At 45.6% G+C, this 12500-nt stretch overlaps 1 protein-coding gene across 1 annotated transcript in view; it reads right to left on the reverse strand.

Annotated features, from left to right (window-relative positions):
- The window catches only part of LOC143288979 (glypican-5-like), a 158815-nt gene that overhangs the window by 107185 nt on the left and 39130 nt on the right, over positions 1-12500 (reverse strand). The window lies entirely within an intron of this gene.

Consider the following 12500-nt stretch of genomic DNA (forward strand, 5'->3'; position numbering starts at 1 on the left):
GCATGTAAAATACGTACTGAATGTGTGTTTCTGTGTACTTTTTGCTTTCAAAGGCGTGTAAAATACGTACTGAATGTGTGTTTCTGTGTACTTTTTTGCTTTCAAAGGCGTGTAAAATACGTACTGAATGTGTGTTTCTGTGTACCTTTTGCTTTCAAAGGCGTGTAAAATACGTACTGAATGTGTGTTTCTGTGTACTTTTTGCTTTCAAAGGCGTGTAAAATACGTACTGAATGTGTGTTTCTGTGTACTTTTTGCTTTCAAAGGCGTGTAAAATACGTACTGAATGTGTGTTTCTGTGTACTTTTTGCTTTCAAAGGCGTGTAAAATACGTACTGAATGTGTGTTTCTGTGTACTTTTTTGCTTTTAAAGGCGTGTAAAATAAACACTGAATGTGTGTTTGTTTTTGTTTACTTTTTGCTTTTTAAAGGCGTGTAAAATAAACACTGAATGTGTGTTTGTTTTTGTTTACTTTTTTGCTTTCAAAGGCGTGTAAAATAAACACTGAATGTGTCTTTGTTTTTGTTTACTTTTTGCCCCCCCTCACCCAACTTCAAACGTTTTGCGTGGGGCAGAGGGGGAAAAGAAAGAAAGAAGAAGAAAAACAAAACCGGCGGCGACTGTTCACAACTCCGGGTACTGTAGCGGGTAGGTCCGATCTCTACAACCTTTCAGAAGCGATAGCTGCCGGCGATTGTAGCGGTGTTTTCACTGCCCGGCAAGGTGATAACCATCGTCCACCCACCCCCGTCAACAGTCTGGGGGTGGGCCTAAAACGTTTTCGCCGAAATACTGAAGGCTTTTGCCATGCCGGTTTGGCTCCAGGGAATTCGTTCGTCGTTGTTGATCCACAGATACGACCTCATCGGCTTCTTGCTGTTTCTTCGACGCCCCCCCCCCCCCCCCCCCCCCCCCCCCCCCCCCCCCCCGCCCTCCCCTCTCTAAACAGCCAGGACTTTCCCTCTCGGAACGCAAGGTGAGCAGCCAGGACTTCACCCCTCTTCAGACAGCCAGGACTTCAACTCTTGAACGGCAAATGAACAGCCAGGAACTCACCCCTGTAAAGACAGCCACGGCATCTCTCTTGTAACACCAGAAGAACAGCCAGGAACTCACCCCTTTAACCCTTTCACCGCCAGTCAATTCAGAGTACAAAATTCCCTTGTGGTATAAACACCGAAAAGACAGTGACTAAAAACAGCTGGGGATTTCCCCCCGCGTTATATAGAAAATATGGCCTATCCTGCCACCGAACATTAACAGCAGAAGGTTCATGGATAACAGACCAATGAATGGTCACCTTTCAGTGACATGGGTCCTCTACCACGCCTGTCCATAAATGCGAGCATGGCGGTGAAAGGGTTAAAGACCGCCACGGCATCTCCTTGGAACGCCAGACGAGCAGCCAGAACTTCACCCCTCTACAGCCAGGACTTCATCCATCTACAGCCAGGACTTCATCCATCTACAGCCAGGACTTCATCCATCTACAGACAGCCAGGACTTCACCCCTCTACAGACAGCCAGGACTTCACCCCTCTACAGACAGCCAGGACTTCACCCCTCTACAGACAGCCAGGACTTCACCCCTCTACAGACAACCCTCTACAGACAGCAAGGACGTCACCCCTCTACAGACAGCCAGGACTTCACCCCTCTACAGACAGCCAGGACTTCATCCATCTACAGACAGCCAGAACTTCACCCCTCTACAGACAGCCAGGACTTCATCCATCTACAGACAGCCAGAACTTCATTCATCTACAGACAGCCAGAACTTCACCTCTCTACAGACAGCCAGGACTTCATCCATCTACAGACAGCCAGGACTTCACCCCTCTACAGACAGCCAGAACTTCATTCATCTACAGACAGCCAGAACTTCACCTCTCTACAGACAGCCAGGACTTCATCCATCTACAGACAGCCAGGACATCACCCCTCTACAGACAGCCAGGACTACAGACAGCCAGGACTTCACCCCTCTACAGACAGCCAGGACTACAGACAGCCAGGACTTCACCCCTCTACAGACAGCCAGGACATCACCCCTCTACAGACAGCCAGGACTTCACCCCTCTACAGACAGCCAGGACTTCACCCCTCTACAGACAGCCAGGACTTCACCCCTCTACAGACAGCCAGGACATCACCCCTCTACAGACAGCCAGGACATCACCCCTCTACAGACAGCCAGGACATCACCCCTCTACAGACAGCCAGGACTTCACCCCTCTACAGACAGCCAGGACATCACCCCTCTACAGACAGCCAGGACTACAGACAGCCAGGACTTCACCCCTCTACAGACAGCCAGGACTACAGACAGCCAGGACTTCACCCCTCTACAGACAGCCAGGACATCACCCCTCTACAGACAGCCAGGACTTCACCCCTCTACAGACAGCCAGGACTTCACCCCTCTACAGACAGCCAGGACTTCACCCCTCTACAGACAGCCAGGACATCAACCCTCTACAGACAGCCAGGACTTCACCCCTCTTCAGACAGCCAGGACTTCACCCCTCTTCAGACAGCCAGGACTTCACCCCTCTACAGACAGCCAGGACTTCACCCCTCTTCAGACAGCCAGGACTTCACCCCTCTTCAGACAGCCAGGACTTCACCCCTCTACAGACAGCATGGACTCATCCTGGGAACACCAGACCTACCTCACACCTGGACAGACACCCAGGCCTCCACCCCCGGAACTCACATCACCAAGACCCCAGCACTGAACAACACGATCTTCATGGCCCGAACCAACGATCACTTTAACTGTATTACTGCATCGCTGACAGTTCAGACGTTGGGACTGTTGTCAGTCAGCAGAGTCCAGAACAACGAGGTTCAGCCGGTTCACATCATTCGCAGATTTGTCCTGGGACTTCAATTCTATTTATCGAGACAGAAAAAAACACACACAAAAACACATTTTGGTGATGATGCCGTTTACCATCGACAGAATTACAAATCTGTGCGCCCACACACAATCACGGCACAGAGAGAAAGACAGACAGGCAGAAACAGACGCACAGACAGACAGACAGTCATACACACACACAGACAGACAGACAGAGAGGCGCAGACGGACAGGCAGACAGAGCGAGTGAGAGGGAGAGAGAGAGAAGAAGGACCAGACAGTCATCATTATCATGACAGATATTGACAAGGACGTGGTCATTAACCCCGTCAAAAAGCCTATACGAGACAAGCACACACACACACACACACACACACACACACACACACACACACACACAATGGCCAGACACGAGTCACTGACGCGAATGTACTTTATCATCAAAACTCACCTTTTCCCTCAGTTCAACTGTGGCAGGTCTACTTCCTTTGCGTTAGCTGTGCTTGACTATGTATGTATACATATGTATGTGTACATAACTACATGCATGTATATGAATGTGTATTGTGTGCGCGTGCGTTTATGTAAGTTTGTGCCTGCCTATGTGTGCGTATGTGTTAGGGTAGCTGTTAGATACACATGTATTGTTAAAATGTATGTACGCTGTGTGTGTGTGCGTGTGCGTGTGTGTGTGTGTGTGTGTGTGTGTGTGTGTAGTCATATTTTGGTGTGTGTATGTAACATAGATGTAATGTTTTATGTTAACAAAGCGTTTTTGTAAAGCACCTAGAGCAGATTTCTGGATAGTGTGCTATATAAGTATCCATTATTATTATTATCATCATCAGGTATTTTCATTAGCTCAATTATAAGGTTTAAGGCCAGACATGACAGCTATTTTTAAAACAGGTTTGTTCTCAATTCTGAGTATCATTTATATTATATGTGGATATTGTTAGGTATCACCCAGGATTAACAAAAATGTATTTTTTTTAAATACACTCTTCATGCACCAGTTGCCATGGAAACGATTCAAAACGGCCGACAAACAAAAACAAAAAAAATCAAAACTCTATGACTACGAAACTATTATAGGTACTTCAGTTTTTCTTTTTTTCTTTTTGATTTATTATAACCTTAATTCACTTTCTACGTTGGGATAGTCGAGTCAAAGTGAAAGGTCTTTTGTCACAGCTGTTTATTTCAAAACTTCAAGAACACAAAGTGTCTTCGTTTTTGTTTTCGTTTTTAACTGTTGAAAAATTCAGTACTTTAGATATAATGCTATCCCAACGTAGAAAGTGAGATAAGGTAACAATAAATCAAAAACGAAAAGAAAAACTGAAAGTATCTATAACAGTTTTGTAGTTGTATAGCTTCTTTTTTTTCTTTTTCTTTTTTTGTTTGTTTGTTTGTTTGTTTGTCGGCCATTTAGAATCGTTTCCATGGCAACTGGAGCATGAAGAATGTCGGCTTTTTGTGGGTTTTGTTGTTGTTGTTTTTCTTTCTCTTTACATTTTTGTGAATCCTGGGTGATACCTAACAATATCCACCTGTAATAATATTCAGAATTTAGAATAAAAGTGCTTTAAAAAAATAGCTGCCATGTGTGGCCTTGAAAAAAATAACAGAAAAGGGGGAGGATGGGTGGGGCCGGGTAGGGGAGGGGGGGGGGGTGTCTTCTGTGGATTCCATTTCATCTTTCGTTTCATTTTCTATTCTAATGACGTCAAAGAAAAACGAAATAAAAACTTCATACTGTTTTACGGGTACTTTGTTAGGTCATAAAAAAATAAAAATAAAAAAAATGACATGCTTTGAGCCGTATCAATTTTTATAACAAGGGAAGATATCGCTTACGGTTTAAACACAGACGTCAGAGAAGAACGGAGTTTTCGCGCATACCAATAACTTTTTCACTGAAATTAGCAGTATTCTCGGCATCAGCATTAAACAGAGAGAGATAGAGACAGAGACAGAGACAGGCAGACAGCCTGAGATACGCTCTTTTTCAAGAAGAGATATATACTGTCAGCTATCTAGGAGAACGAACTATACGCAGACACAAACACTTTCACGACACAATTAACATAATGTCGGTTATCTTGATCAAAGAAAACAAACTATACGCAAACACTTTCACGAAACACAATGTCGGTTATCTGGGACAAACAAACTATACACACGGACACAAACACTGATGTAAACGTTAATGCCGGTTATCTGGAACAGAGTCACAAGAGTTTGTTCACAGACACAAACACTGATATAAATGTGATACCGGTTATCTGGGACCGAGTCACAAACTGTACACGGACACAAACACTGATGTAAACGTGATACCGGTTATCTGGGTCACAGAGAACAAACTGTACACACAGACACAGACACTGATGTAAACGTAATGCCAGTTATCTGGGTCACAGAGAACAAACTATACACACAGACACAGACACTCGCGCGAAGTTTATGTACTGTATGAAACCCGATCTCTCTGGGAGCAGTTTCAACAAACTGACTGTCCTCAAGGCTTTGACAGCGACTCGTCTGAAACACTAGAAGTGATACAACCTGGTTCGGTGTCACTGTCAGTGGCTTACAAAGTTGCATGCGCACGCACGCACGCACACACACACACACACACACACACACACACACACACACACACAAACATAAGTATATATATTTCTTTGGTTGACGAACCCCTCCACCTGCCTCTCTCTCTCTCTCTCTCTCTCTCTCTCTCAGCCACTACCATTCCATTCCTCACGACCCAGTTTTGTAGTCTATGAGCGTGCTGCTTTGCACGTGACACGAAGAGTTTTCCTCGCGAGCGCGTGCATGTGTATATGTGACTGTCTGTGTTCTCTCTGTGTATGTGTGTGTGTGTGTGTGTGTGTGTGTGTGTGTGTGTGTGTGTGTGTGTGTGTGTGTGTGCTCGTTCTTAAGTTTAGCGTCTTCACTATCAGTGATATTAGACGATTAAAAAAAAAAATTAAAAAAAGAGGGGGGGGGGGGGCAGAAAAGGTAGAAAACTACCCAAAAAATGCATACATAACATGCAATAACATTTAACAGTAACAATTCAATAATATTATTAATAATCAGAAACCATTAACACAATTCTGAAGTACATTAAAGGAACGTAGAAACAGGGCTATGAACTAATGCCTGTGATATTTCGACCATAAGAACCTCGTCAGAAATAACTTTCGAAAAATCATCTGCAGAGTAGTGTGTGTGTGTGTGTGTGTGTGTGTGTGTGTGTTTATGTCTGAAAGGGACACCAGTGGACGGAAAACAAGATACAATGCATCACGCACGGAGCACAGAAGGTATGGGATATTTACCGCCTCAAAAGTCTACAACAGAATTGTTCAACATGAAAAGAGAAAAACTGACGCAAAAACGGAAAACGTCACCCACAAAAAAACAAACAAACAAACAAAAAAAAATCACACAACTATCACCGTAGAGCACAAACACATATTGACGTCAAAACTACTGAATAAGGCTGCTTTTAACACGATGGTGTGTTTAAATGAAACAAAATTACTACGGTGTTTAAAAAAGAGCAAAATTACATGCTATTATTTATCATTATCATCAAATCAAATTAAATCAAATTAAGATGCTTTGAGCCTCGCCGACCACATTATTATCATTATCATTATAACTATTATTATTCATTATCATTATTTTTCCCCCGAACGAAGGAGTGTGAAATGACACAGGGTGTGTATCACTGCGCATGCCAATCAATGCAGGAGTCACTAACATGTGGCAATTTGGACACACGTCCGTTCATCCCCAATATGCTCACACGCATGCAAAAGCCAAAATCATCAACTCTATCGCCGGTTCAGCTGGCACCCACCAGACAGTCTGCGAGCATGCGCATGCATAATTAAACCACGATTGATTAAATTCTGGCGCCTGTTTTCGTTTAGGGGCGCCATTGCAGTGTTCAAATGAACGACTCCACAAGAACTGCTGAAGCGGGAACTCTCTCTCTCTCTCTCTCTCTCTCTCTCGCCGCCACCATCTAATCTCCTCACCATCTACTCTTGTGTGTGTGTGTGTGTGTGTGTCTGTGTCTGTGTGTGTGTCTGTGTCTGTGTGTGTGTCACAGTGCATAGACCTATGACAGCACGTGCATGCATGTGTGTGCGTGCGTATGTATGTGTGTATGTTATAATACACCCTTGCTGACAATGATCACTGTTGACACCTGAGCTGGGCAAACACACACACACACACACACACACACACACACACACACACACACACACTCACAAACACACACACACACACACACTCACAAAACACACACACACACACACACGCAGACCAGGAACTACACGAATCATCAACAACAGGTCATCAATCACCAACATGAACCAGAAAATGGATACACTATATCGTCATTCACACTCTGCCCATAACATGAAAACAACAATAACGGCGATGACGACGACGCCAACAACTACTACTACTACTAGTACTACTACTACAACTACTACTACAACTACTACTACTAACAAGGGGAAGTAACACGGTATATGCTGTTAGCTGTTGTTGCTCTGCTGTTCATGTGTACACGATATGTTTCCCGAATGTAGGGCTTGTTTAAACCAACGGGGGAAAAGAAAACCGTACATTCTGGAGTGAAAAGGGAGCTTAACAAGACTCTCTCTCTCTCTCTCTCTCTCTCTCTCTCTCTCTCTCACACACACACACACACACACACACACACACACACACACACACACACAGGCAGAGAGACAGACAGAGAAAGAAGGAGAGAGGCGGACAGAGACAGACAGACAGAGAGAGAGGGAGAGAGAGAAAGACAGAGAGAGAGGGAGAGGGAGAGAGAGTGAGAAAGAAATAGAGTGAGAGAGGGAGGGAGAGATAGAGAGAGGGAGGGAGGGAGATATATAGAGAGAGAGGGAGGGGAGAGAGAGAGGAGGGAGGAAGAGAGAGACACAGAGAGAGAGACAGACAGACAGACAGACAGAGAACACAAATTAGGCGGATGGGCTGATCCAAGCAGAAAGCGGGTGGGTGGATGGATGGGCGGGCATGTTGTGGGAGGGTAGCCACCCAGGCAGTGACCATCACTCTCCCCTCCCACCCCGCCCTCAGCTAATCCCTCTCCCCCCTCCCCCTCCCCTCACCCGTCATTAGCTCCATCCACCCGTGAAAAAGGGGAGAGGGTGTCCGCCTCCAGGAAGGGGGGGGCCAGTTGTCGGCTAACGAAGTTGTGCGTGGATGGGGGTGGGGGGTGGGGGTGGGGTGGGATTGGGGAGGGAGGGAAAGCGCGCGGATGGGGGTGGACGTGTGTGGGGGGGAGCGCGCGGATGGGGGGAGGGGGGGGGGGTTTGGGGGGGGGGGGAGCGCGCGGATGGGCAGGCAAAGGCCATGGTATGCTCTTTCACTCACTCGGCACCACGGCCACTTTCCTTCCCCCCGACAGATATTACCCCCCCGGCGTTCTGACGTCGAGATTGAATGGCAACAGTCTGTAGCTTTTTGTCAGTTCGAAATGATGATGGTGACGACGGCGATGATGATATTAACTTAGCAGTTAAGCATTTTACATCTTTTATGGAGGCATTTATGTTGAATTGAAAGACTGTGATCAGTGGGTGTTTTATTTCAAGACTGGACTACTGTGATATGGTAAAGGATATACTCATAGGAATGGGAGAACTTTCAGATATATATATGTGATGTTTGAAGAACTGACTGCTGTGATCTGGTAAAGGAGTCAAGACCTGAGTCAGAGTCTATATGACTGATTCCATTAACTCACTCAGTACGGCCAGTCCTTTCTTCTCCTCTACACAGACCCCTCGGATGTCCAGTGGGTGTCTGAATGACCCAAACTTTAGCTTCCGTCGTCAGAATTGTGGTATTCTTTGTCAACATTCACCTCTTCAGTATAAGAGCCTTCCGCTTGCAATATTTTGATGATGGTAACTGGGGTGAAACGCTGTTAACGTCGTCTCTTTCGCCGTTCGTATGGAGAGAGTTAAGGCCACAGTCCAAAATCTGGTAAGAGACAGACTGGAAGAACTTGCAGGCATGGTCTTTGATGAAGTGACTGCTGTGCTGTGGTAGGATCAAATGGAGAGGAGAGCGGTGGAACATTTCGAAAATAAACCAAGAGAAACGCCACTACTTTATCACTGAAGTACTGTTATCCTGCGCACGACTTAACTAAAGTTAACGACAGCGTACAGTGACATTGTGTAGCACCTGTAACCATGACCGGGCGCAACAGCCGAATGGTTACAGCGTTGGACTTTCAAACTGTGGGTCCCGGGTTCGAATCTCGGTAACGGCGCCTGGTGGGTAAAGGGTGGAGACTTTTCCGATCTCCCAGGTCAACATAATGTGCAGACCTGCTTGTGTCTGAACCCTTTTCGTGTGTATACACACGCAGAAGATCAAATACGCGCGTTAAAGATCCTGTAATCCATGTCAGCGTTCGGTGGGTTATAGAAACATGAACATACCCAGCATGCACACCCCCGAAAACGGAGTGTGGCTGCCTACATGACGGGGTAAATAAACAAAACGGTCATACACGTAAAATGTTAAATGTTACATGTTTGTCGGAGTGTGTAGGCGTGTGTGCCTGAAAGCTGATTGAATGACACAGGAAACGAATGATGAGCGCCCAGTGGCAGCCCGTCAGTCGGCTCTACTCAGGTAGGCAGCCTGTTGTGTTAATGACCCCGTGTTTGTAAAGCGCTTAGAGCTTGGTCTCCGACCGAGGATAGGCGCTATATAAGTATCCATATCAATCCAAAAAAAAAAAAGAAAGAAAGAAATCCAAGCCCTGAACAACAAGGGCGTTAACCAACAGACCGTTAAACTCAACGTATAAAATTCCCGTACTGAATACCACCACCAGGAACCATTCTATGGCTGTGGTTGTTTTTTTCTGAAACCACCTCCCACCCGGGGTTGGAAAGCCAGCTTTGATAGCATTCCCGATACCTTTCCTCAACACTGATGGCGCTGTGTTTGAGAGAAAACAACCCGTCTCCGCTCCAGTTAGGAGCGGCTCACACGTACCGACAATCAGTACGGTTAGTCGCTGGAGAGAATACTCCTCGCTCTTTTAACTCTCTCCATACGAACGGCGAAAGAGACGTCGTTAACAGCGTTTCACCCCAATTAACACCATCAAAATATTGCAAGCGGAAGGCTCTTATACTGAAGAGGTAATGCTGACAAAGAATACCACAATTCTGACGACAGAAGCTAAAGGTTGGGTCATTGAGACACCCACTGGACATCCGAGGGGTCTGTGTAGAGGAGAAGAGAGGACTGGCCGTACTGAGTGAGTTAAAGCCCAATTCACACTGCTCGAGTTTCTCAATTTTCTCAAATGAAGCGCCAAGACAATTGGAGGCCGTGGCTTTTTTTTTTCTTTCTTTCTTTTTTTTCCGGTACTACCTGCAATCCACATCACAAAGCTGCGGTCTACATATGCTAAGTCAATTTCATCCCGCCTTTCCGGGAATGCAAATTAGTCCAGACACGTGACCATATGACGTCAATTGGCGCGGAGCACGTGGTTCGCTTCCGCAAAGAGAAGAATCTATATCGAGATACTCACCGGCAACCAGGAATAATGACACGCACATTAAAACCACAAAAAAAACCCCCAGCAGATAGCTTCCAGGCCTTCGTATAATTCGATAAAAGCCACAGCTCGTGAAAACGGAAAGCGAATCGGTAACCGTCGCCATCCTTCCTCATCATTAGACGAACCTGACCTTTTACACTTGTGCTGACTAGATGGGATGGCAAAACGGCGGGGTTTTTTTACCACGACATGATGAACACGTTCAACACGTTTTGTCACCCCGAACGCTACGTTACAGCGAGCGTTCGATCACTACAAGGGTATACCTATCACATGCATGGATTTCAGCACAAGAACTAGGACTGTTTCAAGCGATTGGAGCGGTTCGACATTCCCTTTTTTAACTCACTCAGTACGGCCAGTCCTCTCTTCTCCTCTACACAGACTCCTCGGATGTCCAGTGGGTGTCTCAATGACCCAACCTTTAGCTTCCGTCGTCAGAATTGTGGTATTCTTTGTCAACATTCACCTCTTCAGTGGAAGAGCCTTCTGCTTGTAATATTTTGATGGTGGTAACTGGGATGAAACGCTGTTAATGTCGTCTCTTTCGTCGTTCGTATGGAGAGAGTTAAAGGTCTGGAAGTAACTTGCCGAAGAACCACGTGGAGATCTGTGGCGTAGCAACATGCTAAAACAAGCCCTCTGTATGTAGATAGATAGACTGACAGACAGACACGCAGACAGACATATAGACAGATAGATAGACAGACAGACAGATAGATACGCACATATACATAGACAGATAAATATACAGACAGACACGCAGACAGACATATAGATAGACACGCAGACAGACATATGGATAGATAGATCTATAGACAGACACGCAGACAGACACATGGACAGATAGATAGACAGACACGCAGACACATGGATAGATAGATAGACGGACGGACGGATGGACGGACAGACAGACAGATAGACACACAGACAAACAGATCGATCGATAAACAGATAAACAGAAAGACAGATGAATGCGTTTGTGTATATGCTTACAGAATGCATTTACGTATGTATGCATGCATGTATGCATGTACGCAAATACCTAGGTAGGTAGGTAGGTATAGTATGTAATTATATAACCACATGTACATACGTATGCATGTATCCCTAGCAGCAATCAGGAACAAGACAAGTTGGCTCGACCCGTGCCAGCAGCTTCAACAGCCAGCCAACGAATCAGCTCATAATCTGCCGAGACAGGTGCGCCGATAGTTCGACTGGTTTCTGGGCCGCCTGGTCATTGGGATCACAGACTGTACTGCGCTCTCACAACAACTGAACCGGTACTGGTTCATGTCCGCTTCAGCAACAACTCGCTGACGGAACGACACAGAACCACCGTGACTGCTAAATTACCACGGTGACAGTAGTGGAGGGTGTGTGTGTGTGTACATATACCTGGAAGGGGGTACTGTATTCAATGTTGTCGATCTTGTTCTCTGTGTATAACCTTTTTTTTTTCTTGTTTTCCTTTGTTTTCTTTCCCTTTTTTCGTGTATGTGTGGGTTTGTTTTGTTTTTTGTTTGTTTTTTTTTTTGTTTTTTTGTTGTTGTTGTTTTTGTTTTTTTTGGGGGGGGAGTTGTTTTGTTTTCGGGGGGAGGGGGGGGTTGTTGTTTTTTGTCGTCACCACAGGTTCCTCTATGTGAAATTCTGGTAGAACGCATCGCCACAGTGTAAGCGCCACCCCCCCCCCCCCCCCCCCCCCCCACCCCCCCACCCCTTTTTTTTTTTTTTTTTTTGGTCTGCAAACGTATTTGTTTTCCCTAACAAAGTGGATTTTTTTTTTTAACATAATTTTACCAGAGCAAACCTTTGTTGCCCTTTTGGATGTGTTTTTTCTTCTTTGTTGTTTGTTTGGGTTTTTTTTTTAACGTGTCCCCAGTCTATGCTGCGAACAGGGACCTCGGTCTATCGTCTTACCTGAATGATTAACGTCCAGACCAGCTCGGAAGGTCCAGTGGATGGAG

This window comes from Babylonia areolata, chromosome 13 (genome assembly GCF_041734735.1).
Source record: "Babylonia areolata isolate BAREFJ2019XMU chromosome 13, ASM4173473v1, whole genome shotgun sequence".
In the NCBI taxonomy this organism is placed as follows: Eukaryota; Metazoa; Mollusca; class Gastropoda; order Neogastropoda; family Buccinidae; genus Babylonia; species Babylonia areolata.